The sequence below is a fragment of the Puma concolor genome, chromosome B2 (assembly GCF_028749965.1).
Source record: "Puma concolor isolate L17-30 chromosome B2, mPumCon1.1.hap2, whole genome shotgun sequence".
Classification (NCBI taxonomy): domain Eukaryota; kingdom Metazoa; phylum Chordata; class Mammalia; order Carnivora; family Felidae; genus Puma; species Puma concolor.
The window spans coordinates 7,388,939-7,407,099 of record NC_141671.1 but is presented as its reverse complement, the minus strand read 5'-3'; the positions used below and the strand labels follow the sequence as shown (position 1 = coordinate 7,407,099).

Genomic DNA, 18,161 nt, shown 5'->3' with positions numbered 1-18,161 from the left:
CCAGGTGGAAACCTGAAGGCCTTCTACTGTCTTTCTGTGCTTCAGCTCACATTAGCTTTTAAAATGTGTGCCCCCCCGCCCCCCCCCGCCTCCGCCAAAGGCAAGGGATGAGACCTGTACCACAATCTCATACCCTCCGTAGAGAGATGAAGGTAGGGAAATGGACAATATGAATTGTGAGATTTATCACTGGACAGATTTGTGCTTTGGCCACCACATCTTCTTCGTATGAGTATGCGTAACAATCCATAGCACAACTGAATTAAGAAGAGAAGTGCTCTGTGAATTATCTGTTGCATGAGTGATGAGGGGATGTGTAGGGAATGCGTGAAGTAGGAGCTGAATCCAGTGGGAATGAGGTAGAGTAGGTTATCTGGGGTCCCGGGTCCGTGAGTGAATGGTAACTGCCTCCGTTTATGATGAGGCCTCCTTGGTCTGGGTAGATGGCTGTTGACTGCTCGACTCAGGTAGAATTTGGGGTGACTCACCTCCCTGCTGTTGCTATGTTGTTCTCCTCAAACACTAAGCCTGGAGGAAAGTTTTCTAACACTTAAAGCTATATCATGGTAGAGGAAATCCAGAACTCTTTATACTATTCCTAATCCACCTTACCAGACTGAAGATTCCTTGGTCTATCTATATCTATATATCTATATATCTATATATCTATATATCTATATATCTATATCTATATTTAGATATCTATATCTATAGATAGATAGATCTATAGATATCTATATCTATATCTGTTTAGATAGATATATTTTATTTGTTTTCCTAAGAATGCAGGATATGTATATTATTTTAAACAATTTGGTTCATAGAATCGAATAACAGAAGTACTCTTATTCACAGCAATTGATTTCAAAATAAATCTCTGGCCATAGCAATTTGGGATCTTAATGCTATTCAGATCGTGTTAACTGAGGAAAAATGCACGATTTGTTTCCTAAGTTGGGGGGGGGGCATGGTGTGGAAACCCTGACTCTTATATCTTCAAAACTGGGTAAGTAACCTGAGGCACTGAGGTCACAGAAGTAGAAACAGGGATTTGGTGTTCTTCTCTTTTTTTCAAAAAATACAAATCTCTTTCTGTTCTCTTTCATAGTATGCCTTAATATTTTATTTTTTTCTTCCCATCTCTCTTGACTCATGTTTCTATTTCCCTTTTTGCCTTGTTTGTATTTCTTAGCTTGTGGAGTTTCCTTGGTGCCTGCTTATATCAGTGGTTCTCAAACTTGCGTGTACATCAGAATCGCTCAGAGGTTTGGTTAACACAGACCTCTAGGCTAGGCTTCTCGGATTCAGTGAGGAGAGACGAGGGATGTGTGTGAAAATTTGCATTTGTAGTAAGTTCCCAGGTGATGCTGGGAATTTCCTGTGTCCACTCTGTGAGAATCACCGACTTCTAAATCACCCTGCTGGTAGCAGCCAAAGGCAGTTGTGAATGTTCTAGAAGGGGCTAAAATGGACCGCAAGTGGTCTGGATGCCTAACTGCGTGAAACCTGCGTGATAAATCTACACTTTCAAGGTTAATTGCGATCTTGTTTTTAACCTTAAGATCGGAGATATTTTAAAATCTTTTCATAACTGTTCCAGTGATTTATACATTCACAAAGTGTGTAGTTTTGAACGTGTTATCATTCTTTGTTGTGCGTTCCCTCTGATAAGTTTTTCTTGATTTGCACAATCACCTTGTCATTGTTGAGCCTTTGCTGAATATCTTCTACTGAAAACATCATCAAATAGATCATATCTTACTACACGGTTCTGACAGCTGAAAGAAAATGAAAAAGCATGGGTCTGTTTAATAGGTCAAGAGTGGAGGCGTAATCAGTTAACGTAAGTGAGAAGATTCAGAGATCTATATTGCCTGTACACTTTGCGTTTCACAGGTTTGGTTGGTAGTTATGCCCTTTCCGTATGTTTTGCCAGAGCTAAACATAACAAAATTAATCAGTAAAAACCCTGTGAAATGCCCGAACATTCTTTGAGAATTTTCATTCGTCCTCAGAAAATCACTTTTCTTCTACTATTTTGTTCATCCCAGGTTTTGCCTCTCTTCATTTGACTTCCCTAAATTGAATTTGTTTTGTGGATTTGCCATCCGGTCTTGCCTTTTTTCCCTTCTTTCCTCTGTCCTTCACTGTGAAGTTGGTCTTTCTCTTTCTTGAAACTCATTTCAAGCTTCCAGGTTACTTTTTACCCCTGTGGACGTGTAGGCTTGTACCTGAAAGGAATATTGTGTATTTTGTGTAGTTGCATTCATAGCTGGAGACAATAGAGTCCCAATCAGCCAATTAAACCTGGCAAGATATGGACTGTTGCCCAAACCCTAGGACCTTTTGATCCAGACACGTGGTGCGTATCCTCTGAACTTAAGAAAATTCTCTGCTTCTTTTTTAAAAAATAATGTTTGTAATGTTTATTTTTGAGAGGGCAGGGGAGAGGAAGAGAGAGACTGAGACACAGAATCGGAAGCAGACTCCAGGCGCTGAGCTGTCAGCACAGAGCCCGACACGGGGCTGGAACTCGTGAACTGGGAGATCAGGACCTGAGCCGAAGCTAGACACTTAAATGACTGAGTCACCCAGGCGCCCCCAAAGATTCTCTGCTTTTTACCCCGCTGTCTCATGCAGGGTAGGGACATGTGTGCGCTGGGGACATACATGGTAGGGAACATGGGTGAATCAGAGAAAACCTCTGAAGGAATCTAAGGTGCTCACGCAGAACCTTGGGATACGTTTGCTTACCAGGAGTTTTATGTAAACAGGTAGCCAGAGAAGAACTGGGCTCAGTGTGTTGGCTTCTCCGCCTGCAGTCACCTGCCTTTGGATTTGAACCTCCTGAACTAAACCTTTGTGAGTTCTTAAGGTTTGATCTTACCCTCATTTTATTCATTCCTCTTCCGTGGGATTCCTTAGTGATTCTCATTTTGAGAAAGTTGCTTTGGTAAGTGTGCCCGCTCCCAGACAACGTATTAAGGATTAATAAATTGTACCTGACACTGGCATTGTTTAGGGGCTAGCGGATGTCCAGAGAATAGTAATTTGAAGAGAACGAGAGAGAAATGAGGATAGGGAAAAGTTAGTGACTGTAATGTGGAGGGGATCTTCTTAGGGGCTTGATGAAGGTTGTGAGGCCAAAGAGCTTTAGAAATCTATTTTCTGGGCTCCTGGCTGGCTCCGTAGGTTAAGCGTCCAACTTCGGTTCAGGTCATGATCTCTCGGTTCACAAGTTCCAGCCCCGCGTCGGGCTCTGTGCTGCCAGCTCAGAGCCTGGAGCCTGCTTCCGAATCGGTCTTCGTCTCTCTCTGCCCCTCCCCCACCCATGCTCTGTCTCTGTCTCGAGAGTAAATATTAAAAAAAAAAAAATCCATTTGCAGCTTAATCGATCCAGTATGCTGGATATTCATGTTGCATAAAGACATTGTTTTCTTAGAGGTTTCTTAATGTTCAGAAATCTTTGTGTGGACTTTCTTTACTCTGAGAATTTTTTTCTTTTTCTTTTCTGTCTCCCCCCACCCCCTCCGCTTTTTTCTTTCCTTCCACGAGGAAGTTTTGTTTGGCCTGGAGTAAATGAAACTCAGAGCCCAAAAGGCTTGGTTAAATTGAGCTTGAAACTGAAAACCCATGATGCTCTCGTGAGCGCTGAGCAAGAAGAATATTTGCTTGTGCTTCACCCCAGTGGAATCATCTGAATTTTCTGTTTCTATTTCCTCTTTGCCTTCAGAACCAGAAGGAAAAAAAACTATGAATGTAGAAAACGAACCCCTCTGAGATATTAAATTCTTATAAATTGGAACTCGTTCATAACCAATGCAGGGGTTCAAATGAACCTAATGTTGGTCGTGAGCAAACTTCATTGACCTCATTGCAATGAAATGCCCTGCACTTCGTGTCCGTTCCAACTGGCCGTCGTCACACAACCTCCACGCTTGCCACGGGCAGCCGTCAGACCACTGCCAAGTTGGCAGCTGTGACGGCAAGGCCATCGGTCAAATGGGGATGGAAAAAACATCGCTCCCCCTCTTACCCACTGGGCCAGTCCAGTGCTCGGTTCGGGGTTGGGGCAGCCCAGCACGGGCTCTCGAGAAATTCAGTGAAACTCCTACTAGAGGCGCTTGTTTCAGAACTTCAGTGGAATTGAATAGTTACACCTGTCATCCCCCTGCAATAAATTAGTTTCCATGTCAACATGAAGCCTGATGGAAAATTCCAGCTGACATTAGGACACTGAAATGGCAACAGTTCCTTCATGGCAAACGAAGATTGGTCTGCAGAAGAAATGTTTTAGGGGAAAAGTTTGAAGACTGGCTGGCATTTAAAAATTTGTCTCTGTCTATTGGTTCGGTTCACTCCTTATCATAAACCTTGGTAATTACATTTTGTGCTTCCTTCGATGCTCCAAGACTGACAGGACTGTGTTTAAGGAGAAAGAATGAAAAACTCCCAACAATACTTGAATTCGGTTCACTCGGCCGCGTGTGTTATGACAACATCTTTCATCACAGTAGTAATCTCCTAAGAGTAATGCTGGACAGCATAACAATAAATTGCCTTTATCTTGCCTTTATTTGTTTGAACTTAGAGAGTTCCCTCGTAGCAAACATTTTTCTGTAGAAACCACATATATTTTCCTTGGTGCTCCTTTCCTTGGGGAAAAGAATTGGATAAATCTATGTGGTATTTTAGATTTCCGCGAAGAAAAGAAACATTCGTATTTTCAAGGCTTTCCTTGGTTCTAAGTATTTACTTTTACAACATGCACATAATTATCTTTCCAGTATTCTTCTAAAAAGGGCCTACCTATATGCTAAATATGGGAAGTGAGAACAGACCCTTGGCAGAACAAGAACAGACAGAGTTGACATGACATTGTTTATGCTACCTAAAAGATTTTAGGCAAAGCTTTTGTACAGATAGTCTTGATGAGTTATCAATGCTGCTATCATTACTAAGTTACAAAGCTGGTCTTGTTCGTATAGGAAGGATGCTGCTTCCTTTCCATATTGCCTGAACCAGAAGAGAAGTTCTTGTTCAAGAAGTTCTTGAATCTCCTGCGTTCTCAGGAAGAGGGAAAACAGCATTCAACACCGAAGTTGGCCAGTGGGATTTTCACATTCTTAGACAAAGGTGAGGAATTCATTCACTGCACGGTGAACAAACTACACAATAATAATAGCAATACCATATGTTAAAGTTTCCTGTTAAAGTAAGTGTAACTGATTTCTTTTTCCATTTGGACATTTGAGGCTTTGGCCCTATTGGCATCTGTCGAAATAGCTTAAATGCTGATGTATCTTAGACGCTTTAAATATGTCATCTTACTGATTCTAGTAACAACTCTTGAGGCAAATACTGTTATTCTTGCTGTTTGTGTATGAGGACACTGAAACATTGAGAGCCTTGAAAATTAGTTTCTTCTAAGTTGACCAGTGAATTAATGGTTGAGTACAAGATCCAATCCAAAGGAATCTGGTTCTAAAACTCTTGCTTTTAAATGTTACACTTTAGTGTTTCGAGATGTGGATGTGGATGAGGTTTTATTGCTTCTTTTCATAAGCATTCCAATGGTTATGTTTCTTCTTGAAGGTAAATGTCTAGTGCCCTTGGTATTACAACAATCCATGTTATTTCAATGATTAGTGTATTCTCTTTTGGGTCCTTCTGAGTGGTAGGGCTCATATTAGAGAAACATGAAAGAAGGCCCTCTACTATTTCTGCCCAAGTTCTTGTCTTAGGACCTAGTTTTGATATCAAGATGACCAGAGAGCAACATGCGATGGGACCCCTGTGAGAGACCAACTTTCCCAGAGAATCAAGATGATTCCTTTATCCCAATCCTTGTACTAAAGCTTCTCAAATAATCAGTGAGCATTTCTCACTCACTGGGTACTCAATCTTCTGCCGAAATTTGTACTTTCTTTAAAGCTTTAGTATCCAAAGATCCAAAGACCACCTACCACCTAGAAGAATGTTACAAATGAAAATTCTTGTCCGCAACCCCCTGAGTCTGCATTTCAACCAGATTCATAACTGCCACAGGCCTGGAAAGTCTGATGTCAGGGAATGTCCCAGAAGCAGGGGGAAGGTAGGCTGAGTTCAGGGAGACTTGATTCCTTTAACTTTTCACATTAACTTTATCAGTATGTATGTATATAATACATACATACATACATATATATATATATATATATATTATATACATACACACACATATATAAACAGGTTAGACCATTTCTTTTCTTTTTAGTTTTTAAAAATATTTTTATTTATTTTTGAGAGGGGGGAGGGGCAGACACACACACACACACACACACACACACACACACACAATCCAAAGCAGGCTCCAGGCACAGAGCCCCACGTGGGGTTCGAACTCACAAACCACGTCATGACCTGAGCCCAACTGGGACGCTTAACGGACTGTGCCACCCAGGTGCCCCTCTTTATCAGTATATTAACACGTGGGTCATCACACATCTAGCCCAAATCCAGAGGGCCTCCCCAATGTCAGATCTGAAAAGGGGAAACAGAAGTCAGCAATAAAGGACTTAAAACCTAAAGAGAGAGAAACCTAAGAAGGTGACAAGAAGGGCGTGCTGCCCACACCCACACTGTGAAAAAGCTTTGAGGAGGCCAACGCGCCCACCAGAAGTGTTCTACAGGCAGTTCGGCCCCGCCCTCTGCCCTGTCTGGGGTTTGCAGGTGAGCGCACAGATGGAATGGGGATTTTCCTATTGTCCCCGATGGACTCAGGACACGTTTTCAGAATGCATGATAAAAACAGCACTTCCTCAGCGTCCCTCGCTGTGGTCACACTTCCTGATCAACATGGATTTTGTTATAATGGTTTCTTTCTGTTGACAGAGACGTAGTTGGCGACCTCACGCAGCCTACAGCTGGAGCAGGAGCCAAAGCAAACACACCCTTTGGCTCCTCCTAGCTTCAGATGGTTGTAGTTTTTGAGTATGTGCCCTGGCAGCCCTCACTGCTATCACTGTTATTATTTCAATTTATTGTGGAGCTTTTCATAATTCTAGTAAGGATATATATTCCAAGATAGGACAAGGGTTAGCTAAGTTCACGGAGAGAGGAGAAAAATGCAGAGAGAGGTGGGAAGCTGCCCGGGGCCGAGCTCTTTCCAAACCAGGGAATCCGTGACCTCCTAGATCACCCTCCCAGGCTTGCAGCCTGAGTTGTTTCTTTTGGATTCTGTGGGCCACAGGAGCCAGTGGGTGTCAAGCTTTTGCCAACACGATCCGGAACGTGTTGGTTATTTTCTCCACCTGGTGTTACTTCTGGTCACCAACAAGCAAAGTAAAATTAATAAAAATAAACGGGGGTTTTGCCTTTTTTTTTTTTCTTCTTTCCATATCTGATTTGTTTTGAGGTATCTACGTATTAGATCTTAAGGGGACACCTGAGGTTGTGGCAAGTGGTGGTTAACAGGCCATTTTGCTCCCTCTGCCTGGCTACGGTCTGTGTACTCGTTTGATTTTTCTGTCTCTCTCTCTCTCTCTCTCTCTCTCTCTCTCTCTCTCTGCCTTGGAGATACACTCACTGCCTCTCTGACGGTCTCAGGCTGGAGGCTTCACCGGTGTGTATGTGCTGGAAACTTCCATCAGGGCTTGTCCACTGCTTCCTCACCCTTTCCCCACATCCTGCATTCATTTTAGGACTTTCCTTCACCACCTGTCACTGGCCTTGTGTTGTTTAGAATGCAGGCTTCCCTGAACCTGTTTGTAGAATTCTTCAGCTCTATCATATCGTGCTCCGGGTCACTGCAGGGGATGATGAGAGAGCATGCTAATATCTCTTTACCATTTTCCAAATGTAAGCAAAGGCAATGGTAACTCATAGAAAACCTGGATTGAAGTGGACGGAGACATTACCGGGCAAGCAGATCATTAGTTCCCTACCACCTGAGTCCTCAAACTAGTGTCTCTCTTTTATTCCAGGCCTTAACTTAAATGGCCTAATTTAGCAACGATTGTAGCACCCCTCCCCCTATGACCTGTGACATCTGTCCGAGGTGTTTCCTTCCAAGTTATGGAGTGAAGAGCAGAGCAACCAGCAGATGGCCTTTCATCACCAGACTAGAGTCTCAACTGTTAACCCTCAAACTGCCCCCTACGTATAACTCAGTTGCTACAGGTGCTACAAGGGCATCTGCAAGAGAAACCGGCCCAAGAACTCAGGATCAGGTCCAAGAACTCCCCCACTATCCTTGGGTTATTCTATCACATTATGGCTACATCCCTTCCCGTTGGTTCTTTGAGTGCCCGTGAAAACTCATTATACTCTGCCAGTGTTTTTTGTTACTGTTCTTGTTTTTGTTTTTTTAATCTGGTAGAGAAAGTCTTGATCGTGACCAGGGACCTTCGGTAGAAGGACAAAAATGTGGAATGGAAACCATACATGGGTTTGAGAGTTTTCTGGGGGGAGATGGGAAAATAGGAGCAATCACACGGCTGGAGCAGGAGTGTGTATGAGATGCTACGCTTGTAGATTTTGTTGAAGCTTCATGAGCTTTCTTGAAGCTGTAGGGCAGTGTTGCCCAGTACCCTTCCCTTGGGGATGGGAATGTTCTGGATCTGTGCCACCATATGGGAGCCACTACCACAGGTGTCTACTGGGGCAGGTGAAATACGGGTAATGCAACTGAAGAACTGAAACTGTTTTCATTTAATTTTAATTAATTTATACTTAAATTTCAAAGGCCACATATGCTAGTGGCTTGTGTACTGAACAGGGCAGTTCTGGAGGGTCAGTTATGTGGAGACGGGCTTGGTAGCTTATAGTTACATCTCATTTCCTGGAAGATATGAAGGGCATGATCATACAGGGCACAGTCTCCGCTCCAGCATCACCAAAGTCACGAGTGAGAATCTCTAGACGTTTACTTATACTTCCTTTAGGAAATGAGCTCACAACTGAGAATGCTCTCAGAATGGTCCGTACGTACCCCTCTTGGCATTAAAATTGCCTATTTATTTATATCTTCCCCCACCGAACTGTATACTCGGGGAAAGCAATTATTTTTGTCTCATTCACCACTGTATACTAAATGCAGACTACAGTGCCTACCAGAGAGGTATTTGGAAAACACCAGTTGAACAAATAGTTTTCCACATGGATTATTCATAGGATCATAAAATGTCAAAGCCAAGAGGGCTTTTTGTTATTGTGACACGCCCCGCTGCTGCCTCCTCTAAACCACTTTTTATTTCTTCCTTCTGACTGGCAAACCCCAGTGATGTTAGGGTGTCCAGGCCTCCCCCTTATGACTCAGTGAAACGTGGCCTATTCTCCTCAACTCTAGGCGTAAATCCTGATGGGTATAAACAAATAATGGCTGTCTGGCCCAATTCCCTTGGCAATAATTGGTGGGCTTTTAATCTAGTTCTGATCAGGAGGATGTGAGGGAGTAGTTTTGGCAAAGGTTTACTCTTAAAAGGGATGTAAGGAAGAAGAGGTCCATCTTTTGCTTCTAGATTTTCCTATGTCTGGATGTGAAGCCTGGAATTTCTGCTGCCATTTTGTAAACACTAGGGGAGTTGACTGAAGGCAGAGAATTGGAACAGATGTAGAGTCTATGGTAATGTTGAGCTGATGAATCAGCCAACAATGAAATCTGTCAAATTTGTCCACAGTTTGTTATGGACGATCACAAATTTCCATACTTTAATGCCAGTTGAATTAGGATTTTCACAGACTGACATGGCTTGAATGGATCCTCTGCAAAGCTGTAATCGAGGGGTCAGCCAATTCCATTCCAGAGAAGTGGGTTCTTCTCTGGAGCCCACTGGGGAAGACTCCAATTGCAAACGTACATGATTATTGGCAGTATTCCGTTCTTTGCAGGTTACCAGGGGTCTTCCCCTTTTGCTAGCTGGTGGCCAGAGACTGCTCTCAGCCCCTTCTTGTATGGCCTTCTCAACATGGCCGCTCATGTTTCAGCTTGCTTCTTCAAAACCATTCAGAGAGTCTCCTCACAAGATGAGTTGATACAATCTTATGTAATAGGGGTTTTGCACATCTTGTAGGCTTTGCTGAATCCTACTGATTAGAAGTCTCCATTCCTGTCCACACTCCAGGGGAGAGGATCATGCATGGGCTTAGTTATGGGGGCCACCCTTGAGTATGTTTGCTAAACCTCCTCACTTTGAAAGTGAGGAAATAGGCCCAGGGGGATGATTTGGCTTCCCCAAGATATGGTTCCTTGGTAGAGGAACTAGGAGTACATGCTCCATTTTTTCCCCCATCTCAACCTACTACCTCAGCCACAAACCAGCTCTGTGACCTTCTCCTTGTTACTTAGTCTCTCTGAGCCTTGGTTTTCTGATTGACCTAAGACAAGGTCAGTGATGTCTATCTTCAAGAGACTGTTTTAGAGAGTTTCATGTAGTAATATCGGTAATGGTTTTTGCAGATATTAGGTTCTATAAAATATTACTTTCGGCTTTCCTCCCTTCTCTACCATGTCATGTGGTCTCTCTCTTATCTCCTTAATGGGAAAGAGGGGAGGAAGACTAGAATGCTTGGGGAGTTGTGTTTTACTTTCAAGGTTTAGAACCTAACCTAATCTGTTAGGTTAAAAATGATGGTGAGCAAAGGTTTTTTGAACCATCTCAGGAGTAAAAACCAAGGTCCAGAGTCAAATAGGAATCCCTTCTTTAAAAGATGCTAACACAACTGTGTCTTTGCTTTGGCCACAATCTCTGAACTTAAAGTCAAAGCAATTGTATTGCTGAACTGAGCTCTGGGGACCTTCTCTGCAGCATTTGGTTTTTGCTTTTTAAATCAAGGACAACCAGGTCCAGTGGAGAGCAGTTTTCGATGTCAGCTGATTGTCATAAGTAGTACACCAATAACTACTTTAAAAGGATACAAGCTAGATGGTTAATGAAAATTCTTAAAGGGCTGCTGTTAAGCTGTGATTCTTGAAATTCACAAATTTCCATGGGTTCAAGATAAGTTCGCTTCCTAAAGCCTGCATGAAAATTCTATTCCTTCTTTCTGACCCACACTGAATTGTTTTATAGGAGAAGGTCAACAGGGTATGTGTTCTTTCTTACTACACTATCAGACTGCTGTCCTTTGGGGACAAGAGACTTTATACACTGGTGAACCATCATGTGTGATATGAAAGTAATGTCTTAGGATAGACTTTGACAGAGTTGAGAGCTAGACTATTGTCCCCTTATTTATTAAGTTAGGCTCCTGAGGGAGATCTGTGTATTAAAAAATGTTCCAACAATACTCATGGACATGGTTCTTAGTTCCATGGTCCCATTCTGGCCTTTATTGCAAATATGAATTGCTTTAGCTGAAATGATTCTGTAGTCTCTGCCTTGTTATAATAATAATAATAATAATAATAATAATAATAATAATAAAGCTATCCTGTATTGAGATCTCATCCTATATAAAGCCAAGCTTTGTTCTAAGTGCTTTACATATATTAAGTCACTTAGCCCTCTCAGGTACTCTTGACATAGGAGCTACAATACTATGAGGTATGTTTTCTGAACAGATATAGATACAGTATATGCTACCAATTTAAATTTGCCTTTTATTTCATCATCAAAATGTAAAATATTATTCATGATATCATGAGGCAAATTCGCCTGGAGGCAAATCTATTCTTCTTATCTGTGCTTGTCCAACACAGCATCTAACTATTTGACTCACCCTGGCCTCTACCAAAGTAAGAGAGGACATTCAGGGTCTCATAATTTATTATGGAGGTCTGTGGTTGGAAGGATTATCACACATTACTTTTTTTTTTAATTTTTAATTTATTTTAGAGCTTGAGCAGGGGAGAGCAGCAGAGTGAGGGAGGAAGGGAGAGAGGGAGAGGGAGGGAGAAAGAGGGAGAGAGAGAATCTCAAGGAGGCTCCATGCTCAGTGCAAAGCCCAACACGAGGTTCAATCTCATGACCCTGAGATCATCACCTGATCCAAAACCAAAAGTCAGGTGCTTAACTGACTGAGCCACCCAGTTACCCCTTTATTTTTTTTATTCTTATAAATATTGTTCATTAACTATTGTAAATTAAATTGGAGTTGATATCAATATGCCTTATGAGTTATTAGTGATTATCTGATATATTATTATGTGACAGATTTGCTTGCTCATTGTGTACAGGTGTTTTATACAGAAGTAGAAGATGAAAACCATTTCTTAACTAAGACTTACTAGAACAGAATAATGTAATATAAGTATATAATGTTCAGTCCCAATGGTCTGTCACTATTTATCAATGATTAATATATTTTAACATTCTTACTTAGCTTCATGAGCTTTTGTAAAGGGTGAATAACGTGTGCTGTCACCAAAATCGCTGTGCCTCCTTTTCTCGGCTGATTTTTGTCACAGGAGAGGCACTCACTCATAATTTCTATATCACACTCAACTGTACCGTTACTATTTTAATTGGATTACTACTAACCAGCACATAGTTTTTTTTTGTTTTGTTTTTTCGTGTGAAAATCCGCACTTTTAATCAAAGCAGGTACGATAAGATAAGTTAAAAAAAATAAGTCTGAGGGATGTTTTTCCTGGGAAACAGACTTTTTTCTTGTTGAAACAGAGCAACATCAAGATATGTAGTGCCACAAACTCGTGTTTGCAAATGCTTAGTGCCTTTAGAGGCTGAACACTTGTTCATAGATAGGTGATACAGTTACTCTGCGATTCTATAACCTTAATTCTTTTTTTTTTATTATATGAAATTTATTGTCAAATTAATTTCCATACAAAACCCAGTGCTCATCCCAAAAGATGCCCTCTTCAATGCCCATCACCTACCCTCCCCTCCCTCCCACCCCCCATCAACCCTCAGTTTGTTCTCAGTTTTTAAGAGTCTCTTATGCTTTGGTTGTCTCTCCCACTCTAACCTCTTTTTTTTTCCTTCCCCTCCCCCATGGGTTTCTGTTAAGTTTCTCAGGATCCACATAAGAGTGAAAACATATGGTTTCATATGGTCTTTCTCTGTATGGCTTATTTCACTTAGCATAACACTCTCCAGTTCCATCCACGTTGCTACAAAGGGCCATATTTCATTCTTTCTCATTGCCACGTGTGTGTATAAACCACAATTTCTTTATCCATTCCTCAGTTGATGGACATTTAGGCTTGTTCCACAATTTGGCTATTGTTGAGAGTGCTGCTACAAACATCGGGGTACAAGTGCCCCTATGCATCAGTACTCCTGTATCTCTTGGGTAAATTCCTAGCAGTGCTATTGGTGGGTCATAGGGTAGATCTATTTTTAATTTTTTGAGGAACCTCCACACTGTTTTCCAGAGCGGCTGCACCAGTTTGCATTCCCACCAACAGTGCAAGAGGGTTCCCGTTTCTCCACATCCTCTCCAGCATCTATAGTCTCCTGATTTGTTCATTTTGGCCACTCTGACTGGCATGAGGTAATATCTGAGTGTGGTTTTGATTTGTATTTCCCTGATGAGGAGCAACGTTGAGCATCTTTTCATGTGCCTGTTGGCCATCTGGATGTCTTCTTTAGAGAAGTGTCTATTCATGTTTTCTGCCCATTTCTTCACTGGATTGTTTTTTGGGTGTGGAGTTTGGTGAGCTCTTTATAGATTTTGGATACTAGCCCTTTGTCTGATATGTCATTTGCAAATATCTTTTCCCATTTTGTTGGTTGGTTGCCTTTTAGTTTTGTTGATTGTTTCCTTTGCTGTGCAGAAGCTTTTTATCTTCATGAGGTCCCAATAGTTCATTTTTGCTTTTAATTCCCTTGCCTTTGGGGATGCATCAAGTAAGAAGTTGCTGTGGCTGAGGTCAGAGAGGTCTTTTCCTGCTTTCTCCTCTAGTGTTTTGATGGTTTTCTGTCTCACATTCAAGTCCTTTATCCATTTTGAGTTAATTTTTGTGAATGGTGTAAGAAAGTGGTCTAGTTTCATTCTTCTGCATGTTGCTGTCCAGTTCTCCCAGCACCATTTGTTAAAGAGACTTTTTTTCCATTGGATATTCTTTCCTGCTTTGTCAAAGATTAGTTGGCCATACTTTTGTGGGTCTGGTTCTGGGGTTTCTATTCTATTCCATTGGTCTATGTGTCTGTTTTTATGCCAATACCTTGCTGTCTTGATGATTACAGCTTTGTAGTAGAGGCTAAAGTCTGGGATTGTGATACCTCCTGCTTTGGTCTTCTTCAAAATTACTTTGGCTATTCCGGGCCTTTTGTGGTTCCATATGAATTTTAGGATTCCTTGTTCTAGCTTCAAGAAGAATGCTGGTGCAATTTTGATTGGGATTGCATTGAATGTGTAGATAGCTTTGGGTAGTATTGACATTTTGACAATATTTATTCTTCCAACCATGAGCATGGAATGTTTTTCCATTTCTTTATATCTTCTTCAATTTCCTTCATAAGCTTTCTATAGTTTTCAGCATACAGATCTTTTACATCTTTGGTTAGATTTATCCCTAGGTATTTTATTGCTTGTTGGTGCAATTATGAATGAGATCAGTTTCTTTATTTGTCTTTCTGTTGCTTCATTATTAGTGTATAAGAATGCAACTGATTTCTGTACATTGATTTTGTATCCTGCAACTTTGCTGAATTCATGTATCAGTTCTAGCAGACTTTTGGTGGAGTCTATCAGATTTTCCATGTATAATATCATGTCGTCTGCAAAAAGTGAAAGCTTAACTTCATCTTTGCCAATTTTGATGCCTTTGATTTCCTTTTGTTGTCTGATTGCTGATGCTAGCACTTCCAACACTATGTTAAACAACAGCGGTGAGAGGGGACATCCCTGTCGTGTTCCTGATCTCAGGGGGAAAGCTCTCAGTTTTTCCCCATTGAGGATGATATTAGCTGTGGGATTTTCATAAATGGCTTTTATGATGTTTAAGTATGTTCCTTCTACCCCAACTTTCTCGAGGGTTTTTATTAAGAAAGGATGCTGAATTTTGTCAAATGCTTTTTCTGCATCGATTGACAGGGTCATATGGTTCTTATCTTTTCTTTTATTAATATGATGTATCACATTGATTGATTTGTGAATGTTGAACCAGCCCTGCATCCCAGGAATGAATCCCATTGATCATGGTGAATAATTCTTTTTATATGCTGTTGAATTCGATTTGCTAGTATCTTATTGAGAATTTTTACATCCATATTCATCAGGGATATTGGTCTGTAGTTCTCTTTTTTTACTGGGTCTCTGTCTCGTTTAGGAGTCAGAGTAATACTGGCTTCATAGAATGGGTCTGGAAGTTTTCCTTCCCTTTCTATTTTTTGGAATAGCTTGAGAAGGATAGGTATTATCTCTGCTTTAAATGTCCGGTAGAATTCCCCAGGGAAGCCATCTGGTCCTGGACTCTTCTTTGTTGGGAGATTTTTGATAACTGATTCAATTTCTTCGCTGGTTATGGGTCTGTTCAAGCTTTCTATTTCCTCCTGTTTGAGTTTTGGAAGTGTAACCAGCACAGAGTTTTAATTCTTCCCCAGAAAGAGTAAAACAGGATCATGTACATCTCTAATTTTGAGTCTAGAACCACTACCAAACTCTATATTTTGAGTAATAGTATTTTATTGGAGAGCTTCAACTAAATGATCACCATGAGGAGGAAAAAAACAATAATACTCTATTCCAGTGATGAGGGGGTTTTTTGGTGTCTTTTTGGGTTTGGGGAGGATTTTTGTTGTTGTTTTTGTTTTAAGCTAAAAGCTATGGTACTTTAAAGTCAATGAATGGCTTTAATTTGATGCTGAGGACTTTCTGATGTAATAGACTGCTGAATTCCACCTGATTTAAGAGGTCTTAGCATCATCTAGAGGCCATTAGAAACTGAAATCCAGCTTTGGAAATTCTTTGAAGGAAATGATGCCCAACTGATTTTGAGAACTATTCAAAGAACCTGGAGCCATCAGGGCTTCAGAGTTATATGTCAGTAACTTGATGGGTTTTTATGCTCCTCATTGCCAGAATACCTGGGTAACATAGCACCGTGAATTTACTTGGAAAGTTTTATCTCTTCCATACACGTGGGAGACTGACTGTTAGAGAAATGGATGTGCGTCTTTGCATGGCATCTTCATAGCCAATAGACAGCTGACATTTTAACTGAACAGATAGGTTCATAAGTAGCTTGGGTGCTAACATATGGTGACATTTCCAATTATAGGCCCCTACTATATAGTAGAACTTCTGATTTTTTTTTAATTTACTAACACAAAACAAAACTCTCTTAATGTCCATTTCTTTTGGTGTCTCAAGAAAGTTGCAAAATAATTGAAGGTGTGTTATAGAATAAGGGAAAATAATTTATTGCCTTAGTAACAAAGATATCTCATCTTTAGAAAAATAAAGGCATACGTACTATGGGAGAGATTTGCTATCTTATACCTGGCTTTGCTTAGATCTCAGATGCCTGGATCAAATTAGTATACCCCGGGAGAAATCAGCAAGGCAGATTACATCCTGGATTGAAAATTCCTACAAGAGGCTTTTTGTCTTAGAATCTAGTTTGTGCGGAGTAGGACAGCTGGGTACCCATCGCCAAGGAGATGCGTATCCAGGAAGTCAGACACAGGCATCGGAATGTAGAGACAATTTAATTCCAAATTCCTAACGTGTTGTTTTAATTTTGAACGTGTGACTCCATGTTTGTGTGTGTGCATGTGTGTCTACTTAAGAACTAAGTTGAGGAGGAACTTTGAAAATGTTCATGGTACGCTACAATCGTTTGTCTCTAAATGGCGCATCGTGGCCACTTCATGAACCCAAATCCTGCCTCCAAAATGTTCTGCTAGTCAGAGAAGTCTTCAGATGCAATTACTTGTCAATATATCCAACCCCTTTTGACGTTAAAGTTTCTGGTTTCAGAGTTCAAAGTTAAGTTTTAGGCATTTATTTCATTTGTAGTTTTTCAATGAGATTCCTGACTGATGGCCAGAATTTCATGGCTTTGATTTCCCAAGTCCCAAGTTCAAAGACCCTTGGTGTGATTTCCAATACAAGTCTCTGAGAAGGCGCTGATTACAAAACAAAGGACAAAAGAGACCAGAGGGACAATGGTAGCAGGGGAAGAAAACACTGGTGAGAGCAAATAGACCAATAAATAAGTGAATAAATAAGAGTGAAGGAAAAAAGGGATAAGAGTGACAAAGTACCGAGAGAGTGTGTTATTCATATGCAGTTTTAAAAATCATATCCACATTAGGATATTTAAAGACCGAGGCTAGTTGCTCAAAGTATTGATATGAAGCCACTCAAAATAGTCAAGTAAAAGAGCTTGTAATTATCATTTAAAAAATCCTAGAGCATGAAAATAGATTAAGAAAATAAAAGTGGAGAATTTGTGCATGGGTCCTTCTGATAGTACTGAAATAAAGTGTGCCCATGTCCATTAGAGACTCTATTACCTATCATACATAAATCAAATGTCTATTTCAGGGTTTTTTTTTTCTTTGAAGTATATTTTACTTTGCATTTCTCTGCGTTATATTTTGCTCTGAACTAATACCAAAGTGTGAATTTGGCATGCTTGTTTGAATTCTAACAGTTAGGAAGTAAAGGGGAAAAATGAGTGTCTAATTGATGCCAAAGAATTTATTAGAATTTTGGCCTCAAAATGATCATTTCTTTGCTTTTACTAATATTTGTTGTTTTCTCGAGGCTCTCCCATGGAATATTCCCTAATTACCTAGTTAACCTGTTGACATTTCAAATTAATTTTCCACCTGAAACGTGCTATTATAATTAGAGCAATGTGATCGGTTAGGGTCATGGGTTAACCTGTGTGCCGTGTAATAATAGAACTGTTGAAAAGATAGCAACCGTTATTTGCTAGCCGATTTCCCCACGTATATACACCAGGAGTGTATGTTTTTGGTGCATGTTGAGCAAGCTGGTCAGACACAGAAATACGTCCACAACCAAGTAATAAGCATTTGTGTGTGGATGCTTTGTGTTGGTTGATACACAATGGAATCCATTTCCAGCATGAAACTGTCAAAGCCGTAGCATAGCTGTGCAAACTCTCCATGCTTTTTTTTTTTTTTACCACACTTTATGATTTCTGAAATTCAGCCTTTTTAAAAACCAGAATTACAAAGTTTAGTTTTAAACACCATGCCCCTGCGGTTTGAAGTTTAGTGGCATTAGAATTGCAGGGA

At 40.6% G+C, this 18,161-nt stretch overlaps 1 protein-coding gene across 15 annotated transcripts in view; it reads left to right on the top strand.

Annotated features, from left to right (window-relative positions):
• The window catches only part of LOC147580697 (uncharacterized), a 403,830-nt gene that overhangs the window by 112,611 nt on the left and 273,058 nt on the right, over positions 1–18,161 (top strand). For 14 of the 15 annotated variants that reach the window (XR_015251004.1, XR_015251003.1, XR_015251002.1 and 11 more), the window contains exon 2: positions 4,989–5,136. The exons of the other annotated variant lie outside the window; for it this stretch is intronic. The gene's annotated coding sequence lies outside the window, so the exon portion shown is untranslated. The remainder of the gene's footprint in view (positions 1–4,988; positions 5,137–18,161) is intronic. 15 annotated transcript variants of the gene reach the window in all.